Source organism: Paramisgurnus dabryanus, chromosome 20 (genome assembly GCF_030506205.2).
Source record: "Paramisgurnus dabryanus chromosome 20, PD_genome_1.1, whole genome shotgun sequence".
Lineage (NCBI taxonomy): Eukaryota > Metazoa > Chordata > Actinopteri > Cypriniformes > Cobitidae > Paramisgurnus > Paramisgurnus dabryanus.
Window position 1 is genome coordinate 26310167 of NC_133356.1, and position 9211 is coordinate 26319377.

A 9211-nucleotide genomic window follows, 5' to 3' on the forward strand; every position below is an offset into this window, starting at 1 on the left:
GCAACCTCGGCATCGCTTTTCAGGCCCTTCAGCTCCCTCAGTTGTCTCCACCGTTCAAATGCTCCACCGATGTTTACGCGAGTTTGTCCTCTGGCTTTATCCAGTACCTGTTTAGTTGCAGCCTTTTCTGCCTCAGATTTTCTTTTTCTAGGTTTTTTATTAGGGCGAGCAGTTACCAGCAAAGCTGGCAGTGGTAGTTTTGGCTGCTTTTTATCTTCCATTGTGCCGGTGCCGCAAACTCCTGCTTACTCTGTGTAGTGTTCAGGGTGACGATGACGTGATTAGTGCACGCAGGGCAGCGCGCGCAGTGGGGCTGGGCCACGAGACATGAAGGCATCTGATTGGTTCTTTACACACGCACCGAATGGCAGTGATTGGTCGGAGTTTTTACTGTCCTGCAGCTGCTACAGAGGTCTGATTGTTTTCATTCCGTTTTCTGAACACATAATGTATTGACTACTCTCAGGATAGAAGGACCATTTCACCCAGTATAATAAAAAATGTATCTGAACAGGATTACCTACGCTAGCTTTAAGCTCGAACAGGTTGGATGTAGATCACAAAAAAACATGCGAGAAGTGAAATGGGAAATGACATGAAAAAACAAATAAAACAGAAATTGTTTGATTGAAAAAAGGTCAGAAAGAAATTAGAAATTTCACCCGCTCTGAAAAACCCAGAAAAGGGAAAAAAACTAAGAATATGAGTGAAAGAAAAGATCAGTAGATGGGTACTTCAACCCATGCCTTGCTCTTATTGGTTGTAGCTCATTGTGACATTAGAGGAAGTTGTCTACCATCTGCAAGGTGTCAGCAAGACTCTTAAATGCATTGATCGTTGACTAGTTCACACAAAGATTGTCGAGTGCTGTTCATACTCTGATTTGCTCACAATCACAGCACAACCTTTTGGCAAACTCGATGACTTGCAAATCTGTCTTAAATCTGACTTAAAATCCTGTAGTGTGAACTTGCCATTATGGTCATTGTAATGTTGGAAGAGGTCCGATAACTTGATTGTGTTGAGGTATAAAGGTATATGATATTTAGTATACGATTTCTCAATGTAATTACCAATATTAATGATTTTCTTGACCACTCAATAATCTGATGTCATCTTGAGGTCACATACTGAAACTCAAGTATGTATTTATGATCATCAACAAAGATTTGTTTTGGATATTGTAAGGTGGTGCCAAACCCTGACAAAAGATATTTGTAAGTCCAGCACCAAATGGCTGATCCCAGAGGGAACTATTTTGAGCCCTTTTCACACAGAGATTCCGTAAAATACACGGGACAGGCATCCTGGATTTTTCCGGAATAGTTAGAGTTTTTGTTCATTCACACTGCCAAGATTACACGGCATCTGATGGTCCCGGAAAGACACGTGACCTGTTGAAAGTCCCGCCCTCTCTTCTACGCAGCTTCTGAAGTTTGCAAAGTATTTATTATTCCTCTCTCCAGAAACAACTCGTGTGCATTTTTGTTAATAATAAGACTACAAAGGAGCGCGTGAACGCACAGTTCTATGCTGTTGAATGATCTCAGCTTCAGAATGGATATTTGACAAGCTCCCTGATCTCTACTTTAATACAGTTTTCAGACATTTCTCATTGTGATTGTTTATATGCATTTAAAACCCGCATTTTGAGGAGCTGAACGATATATCTTGGTGGGATGACGCGCGGGTATTTTAGTTTATTATAGCTCAAATGAGCACGTGACGCAATATTCTTTTATGCTGCTGAATTATCTCCGTTTCAACGCAGTAAATGACAAGCTAACTTACCTGATATCTGCTTCAGTCCAGTTTGCTGACATTTCTCATCGTGAATGTTGTTAATTCCTTATTTTAAAGAGTTGAACGAACTTAGTGTTGCCATGCTACGTCCTCACTACGGCACGTGCGTCATTGTTTATGCGTCTCATTTATAATTTCCTGAAAACTGCTTCAATCTAGTTTGCAACATTTCTCGTGGTGAATGTTTATATGCATGTTATCTCTCGTTGTAAGGAGCTGAACCATAACTTGTGTTACGACACGCCCATTACGGCATTCTTGCGGCTTCTTGTTCACACAGAGGGTTATCCGGGTATCTGACTAGGTCCTCTTTCCGGCAACGATCCCAGAAGATTAACGGGACGAGTTTTTGTTCACACAGACGCTTGTCTGGCAATTTTACGGGTATTTTCTGGGACCAAAGGTCTGTGTGAATGGGGTTTAACAAAGACACTACATTCTGGTAAGAAACTAGAATGATCTAATCAAGCTCATATATACCTCAAAGACAATTACCCTTTTTTTAGAACACAGAGGATCTAAAAGATCTAATCAAATTTTGATCAGCTATCCCACTGTGCAAAGACAGAAGTCTCACACCTCACCAACCTTATCTCCCCCTCTCCTCATGGTCTTAGAACACACTGCAAATGGAATGCTACATGCTCAAAGTATCTAAAACTGGTCTTGTTTGGTATCATATGAAATGTTTCAATGGGTTTATTAATATGACAACAGAATTCAATGTTAAAGTGTAACAATAAAAGTAAGAAAACGTCACCCAATGTGACACCTCCTACCTTAGACATGTTAACCAATCACCCACTTTATACATATTTGGCAACACCCCTGAATTCACAGGATCCAATCAGTACCAAATCCCTATGCTTTGTTCTCTCTGGATATTTAAGGAAAGTTTGTAAATAGTTCAGTGGGATTTTCTATATTCAGAAAGGAACAGAATATTCAGAAGGTTTTCGTTTGATTGTTTTGTATTTGAACTGAGATATAAATTGGGTTCTGAATTGTGTTTTTCCTATCTGGTTAATAAATTGTTATGTTTGCATTCATTCTAATCTGCTAGGTATTATTGGCTCCTCTAAGTTACTATAAAGTATTACAATGGGAACTTTTAGCAAGAGATCGCAGGAGTGGCATTGTTAAACTGCTTTGGCCATAACCTCTAGTACGGTCGAGTTTGTGTTGGTAACCTGTACAACGGCCAATGTGGACCGATACGGCATTGGTAATCGAATAAATGAGTTCAATATAAATATGAGTTATATAGAATGATCAAACTTTTATCCAAATTCCATAATTATCTATGTGATTCATATTACGAACAAGATTTTATCTTTTGGAGTCAGATAAAACAACCTAAATGTTGGCCAAACCGTCATTTTTAAGCACCCTAAAAGACGGGACGCCAGGACCCTTTGCCATGCCGGTTGGTTTCCTCCATTGGGCCAGACGGATGAATATATATATTATTTTACCCTTACAATATCTTGTTTAAATTAGGCATGTTCAGGCATAAAGCTCAAGTCCAAAAACAATCATAAGTAACTGTGCTTTTAGTTTGCCTGTGTGAATGTATCATTTCACATTCATTGATGTCCTTACATGTCTGTCCATTGCTTTGGTAGCCAGGTTTGCAGATGCAGCTCTAGATACCTGGTAATTTTTGCAGCCAAAGAAAGTGGAGAATACACCAGGACTCTGAACACCTATCTATGCCTAGACAAGCATTGCATGTGCACACATAGGAGCTGGTGTTGTTGGTGCAGGTGGAATTTCAGTGGCAAATACCTGGCAGAGAACATTCATTATTATCAGTGCACTGAAAGCCATTTCCTCTGAAAACCAATTTGCAACTGCAGTTTCGTCCTCATTCTCTGTTTGTGCAAACTGCACTGTGTAGTAGATATCTGTCAGGACCCCATTACCAGAACCATCAACTTCATCATTCACTCCTCCCACATTCCCCCGAATACTAATCACCATCAGCTGTGCCACATCACCATATCCCTTTAAATACCTCACCTTCACTCTCAGTCCCCGTCTGGTCTCATCGCAAGAAAGCTAGACTCACCCGCTACACTTACCTGGATATTCCCTGTGCTCTTCATCCCCAAACCGACCGCTCAGATCATCATCCACTCCTGCTATCAGAGACATTGTTAACCTTCAGCTAAGTGCTCATACTATCTGCCATATCTATATACTCACCTGTCTGCTCTATATCTCTGTATGTGTTACAATAAAGAAAATTTCTACATACCTTCAGTCACCTTCCTGGTTCACCCCGTGATAGAAGACCAGACCACAGAATGCAAAACACCACTGAGGCCGAGGGGAGCCTGCTCGCGATCCCTTCGCGGAGTTGGTGCAGGCTGTCCATTTGTCTTTGCTTCCATCACCACCCAGTCATCCTCCTGCTGTACCTGTAGATCTACTTCATTCAGTCCGTCTACATTTACTTTCTTAAAACCCAGCTGCCTCTTCAGCTGCCTTTGCTAGTCCCATGGCCAGTGAGGTGGAGGATTGCAGCGGCTTTCTGCTTCAGGTATCGTTGTATTTCCAAATGGAATCTCATCTATATTCCAATGATACTGAACGAGTGGCATTCATAATTTCCCTGCTGTCTGGATGGGCACTCCTTTGGGCTCAATCCATATGGAATTTTAATTCCGCAGTAATTCAATCTCTATCCAGTTTTCTCCAGCATTTCAAAGAAGTGTTTGGCCAAACTATGTCAGATCTCTCCGTCCATGATTCTCTCTTCAATCTACATATGCATTACAATTACGTACTCGAGCGGCTGCCAGGGGATGGAATGAAACTGCCCTCGTCACTGCTTTTCGTTATGGACTGAACCCTCATATCCGCCAACTCAAAGTGGTTTATGAAGATTCCATGGGTTTAAAAACCCTCATTCAGAAAACCATCTGTGTATCTCAATGTCTGTCCGCCAATGACGAAGTGCCAACTGCTTCTAATAAAGACTGAAGCAGTTGGGACTGTGCTATCGGCCTGTTTCCTGAAGCCTCTTTACCCAAGGGTCGTATCTACCCCCTGTCTATTCCCGAACAGAAGGCCATGGAGGAGTATGTGAAGGAAGCTCTTAACCAACAGTTCATCCGACCATCTACATCCCCTGCCGCTTCCAGTTTTTTCTTCTTGGCCAAGAAGGACGGAGGTTTGAGACCCTGTATTAATTATCGTCATCTCAATTCTCAGACTCTAAAGTTCAGGTATCCCCTTCCTCTGGTCCCTGCTGCCTTGGAACAGATGCAAGGAGCCCTTATCTTCTCAAAACTGGACTAAAGAAGTGCTTACCATCTAATCCGCATCTGTCGAGGAGACGAATGGAAAACTGCCTTCGTGACCGTCCTCAGGCCACTATGAATAACAGGTCATGCCCTTCGGATTATCCAACTCACGTTCTGTATTCCAGGGATACATGAACAAGTTCCTCTGTGAGTACCAGAACAAGTTCGCCATCGTCTACATAGACGACATATTAATCTATTCAAAAACTCTTACTCAACATCATCACCATGTAACCCTTGTACTGGAGAAACTATGTGAGCACCAACTGTACCTTAAACTAGAAAAATGTGAGTTGCATACCCGTTCTGTTCTGTTTTTAGGGTACATGGTCGATCAACAAGGTGTACAAATGGACCAGAGGAAGGTGGAAACCATTCACAACTGGCCCATAACCATTACTGTGAAGGATTTACAAAAATTCCTTGTATTCGCTAACTTTTACCAGAGATTTTTTAAGAATTACAGTCACATCAGCGCTCTACTCACCTCATCTTTAAAAGGGGCTCCCAAGAATCTCACTCTGTCTCTCGAAGCCAAAGATGCCTTCCGTCTTCTCAAAGAAGCCTTCCTGTCGGCCCCCATCCTTGTGCATCCAGATCCTGATCTCCCTTTTATCGTTGAGGTTGATGCTTCATCCTTCGGAGTGGGAGCTATCCTCCCTCAGCAGCAGGGGAATCCTCCCAGACTCCATCCATGTGCCTTCTTTTTCAAGAAACTCTCTCTGGCGGAACGGAACTACGATATAGGTAATCAGAAGTTGCTTGCCATCAAGTTAGCCCTGGAAGAATGGAGACATTGGCTGGAGGGGGCTAACCACCCTTTTGAAGTTATCACTGATCACCGAAACCTGGAATATTTTCGGGAAGCAAAAAGGTTTAATCCACGGCAAGTTTGTTTGTCCCTGTTTTTTACTCGATTCAACTTCACAGTAACCTACAGACCTGGAAGCAAGAACCTGAAAGCAGATATCCTCTCTTGACTCCATGGTTCCTCTGTTGAGGATCTCCCATCCGAAGCTATAGTCCTACCATCTGACCCACCAGAGTACCAACCAGGCAGAAAGGTTTGGTTATCAACTCGAGACATCCGCCTTCGTCTACCTTGCCGTAAGCTGAGTCCTCGTTACATTGGCCCCTTAACCATGCAGAGGCAGCTGAATGAGGTCACCTACAGACTCAACCTACCTCAGGAATACAGGATCTCACCTTCATTTCACGTTTCCTTGTTAAAACCATTCACTGATCATGTCTCTCCTCCTTCCACAGACCCCAGAACCGATGATGTACCTCCTCCTCCCATTCCCATCGATGAAGAACCCATCTACAAAGTATGTGACATCCTCAAGTAATTTGGCGGTGCACATGACGGCAATATCTTTATCATTAACACATAGATAACATAATCTTATCACATTTGACTATAGAGAGCTATTCATTCCTATGCTGTTCCTATTAAATAAATAAACAAATATTTAGTTAACCACAGTTAATATTTTGTCATGTCTTTATTTTAGAGATATGTCACATTTTAAAGGATATTTCACCCCATTTTGGAAACCAGAGCTTGTTTTCTTTATGTCAGTGGCTCTCAAGTCCTGTCTTGAAGACCCACTATGGGAGGCCAAATGAGGCGAAATACATTTAAACACACATTTACATTACTGACATATTAAACCCTTGCACTTATGCAACAAATGCTAGCTGAGGTGTGAAAGTTGTGCGGTGTATCAAGATACTTGTGACAGACACTACCAGTTGTGGCTTTAGCCTTATGGTTAGTGCACTCGACTCTCATGTCACGCCCAAACACTGGTTTGAATCCTGCTAGAAACAGCTTAGAATAGACTCAAATGTGTTTACTGACATTGCTTTGCTTTCTTTAGATAAAAAACACCTGCACAAAGGTAGTGCCACCACATGTATTGGTGTGCACACGTGTGAGAGAGAGAGCAATTTTCAGTGCCAGAAAACCATACTTCCTATTACAATAAAATAAAAATTGTACTCACAAATTTACGCTCTCTTTCTCATTGACTCAGATGTGTGAGTATGCTACCTATGTGCAGGTGCAACTGTTCAATGTTTTATTTACCCGCAAGTGTTTCATAAATATAAAAGCAAAGCAATGTTAGTTAACACATCCGATTCTACTCAAAGTTGTTTCTAGCGGGAGGGTCAATGGAAACACAGCCAATGATAATTGACCTGTTTCCATTGGCTGTATTTTCAATTTGCCATGTCGATGTGCGTAATTTAAAGGGTAATGGAAACGCAGCTACTGTCTGTGACAAGTATCTTGATACACCGCACTGCTTTTCCACCCCAGCTAGCATCCATTGCATAAGCTCAAGTGTTTCATATGTCAGAAGTGTAATGTAAATTAGTGATGGGAAGTTCGGATCATTTTTCTGATTCGGATCTTTGAATCTCGTTCATCAAAATGAACTAATCTTTTTTTGAGTCATTTCGTTCTTTTCGTTAATTTAAAATATGATTACCTATAATTTCACAAATTACCCCAAAATAACCACTTATGCAAACAAATATGACATTTCTAACAAGTTATCAGAAATAAAAATCCTTATTTCATTATTTCTTGACACAAGCTCTGAAACATACACAAGAGATAGAAATTATTAGCTTACTCCTAAGTCAGTCCTCGTGTACAAGTCATGGTAATGCAGCCAAAGCCAAAATATAAGAAACGGAACTCCATATTTATCACATTTGTACGCCTCCTCTCGTGTCTAACTTACAGATGTTAGTTGTCAACTCGTCACTGTCTTACTGACTCTCTGTGTTCGGCCAGGCTGTGCCGTATGATATACAGCACAGGACCGGAAAGAGAAATGATTAGTTCATCATTCTCTCGAGTTCGGGACGAGTTCAAGTCTTTCGTTCTTCCTGTCAGCCTCATAGAGGCTATGCTGTCAGTACCGGAAAGATAAATGATTAGTTCATTCAAGTCTTGAGATCGGGTTCGGCCGGGTCCGAGTCCTTATGTCACGTGACCGCTGGTATATCACATTAAATACAACATTAGATTCGTATTATTGATTGCGTCTGAATGTATCCTATATTGTTTTATATTTAGTAAATTAAATACAAAATATGTGCAAAAACATTATTTGAAAAATAAAAGTTCCATCTTATTAAAGAACGAAAGACTCGGAACCGACCGAACACGAACTCGAAAGGTGAACTAATCATTTTTCTTTCCGGTACTGGTAGTGTAGCCTCTATGGGACTGACAGGAAGAACAAAAGACTCGAACCTGTCCCAAACTCGAGACTCAAGAGAACGATGAACTAATCATTTCTGTTTCAGATTCAGAGCCCATATGTTGCGCAATGCGCATGCACGGTCAACACAAAATGAACGAATCACTCTCTGAGACAACTCGGTAGTCCCGAGTCATATTAAAGATTCGTTCAAAATGAACGAATCGTTCATGAACGACACACCACTAGTGTAAATGTGCTAGTGTTTCAATGTATTTCGCCTCAGTTGGCCTCCCATAACCCACTGCTCTGCACGCTTGTGTATGTCTTCATTTTTTAACACACCAGATTCAAATTGTCAGCTCATTAGTACTGTAGAGATCTCCATAAAATGAGCTGAGTCTGTTAGATAAAAGAAACATACAAACTGTACAGAGCAGTGTATCCCCAGAACCGGATTTGAGAATCATTGCTCTGTGCCAACCAGGATCCACCAAGAGACATGGTGAATAATAAACAATTGCCTGTTCTGAGAAATTGAAAACATATGAACAAAATGATAGGTGACTATGTTTATCAATAAATGTTTATTTTTGATCTGCATATCCTACTAGGATAATCTTAACCTCTCTTTTTATTACAGGGCTAGTCAAATGGTGACCCGCTGGCCAAATACGGCCTGCCAATCATCTTTATATGGCCTGCCCATCATCTTTGTCTGATTTAAAGGCATGGTTGCTTTCAAGCCGTCTTTCCACTCTACATGACAAATGATGGACGATAAACCAAACCGCTGGAATGTCCTTCTCTTACCTTTAGCATGGATTTATGATTAAAATAAAAATTGTATACGACTGTCACTAGGGGGCGAGCTTC